The sequence below is a fragment of the Frankliniella occidentalis genome, unplaced genomic scaffold (genome assembly GCF_000697945.3).
Source record: "Frankliniella occidentalis isolate FOCC.00 unplaced genomic scaffold, Focc_3.1 Scaffold228, whole genome shotgun sequence".
Lineage (NCBI taxonomy): Eukaryota > Metazoa > Arthropoda > Insecta > Thysanoptera > Thripidae > Frankliniella > Frankliniella occidentalis.
The window spans coordinates 301,004-301,354 of NW_026267354.1; positions in this window are offsets into that span (position 1 = coordinate 301,004).

The window sequence follows — 351 nt, forward strand, 5'->3', positions numbered from 1 at the left end:
ACCTGTGAATAGTCACAAAACCTCTGGTATCTTACACCTGTAAAATACTTTACCCATGACGACCTAAGATAACTGAGTGTCTGTAATTCATTTTATACTTTATTTTTGTTCTCTGAAAGATTTAAAAAGTCAGGCTAATTGAGACACAGACTTCGGTGAAACTCAAATCTCTGTATTCACGATAGGTTCAATACATCACAACCGCACAGGGCAGCTTCTAGACAAAGAGTGACGTCACTCTACAGAACAGCCGAGAACGACGCTCCAGATACATAGATAGATGCTGAGGGAATACCCGACACACGCACTTACGCACATTCAGATACATATTGCTATTGCTTAGTGTGAGAC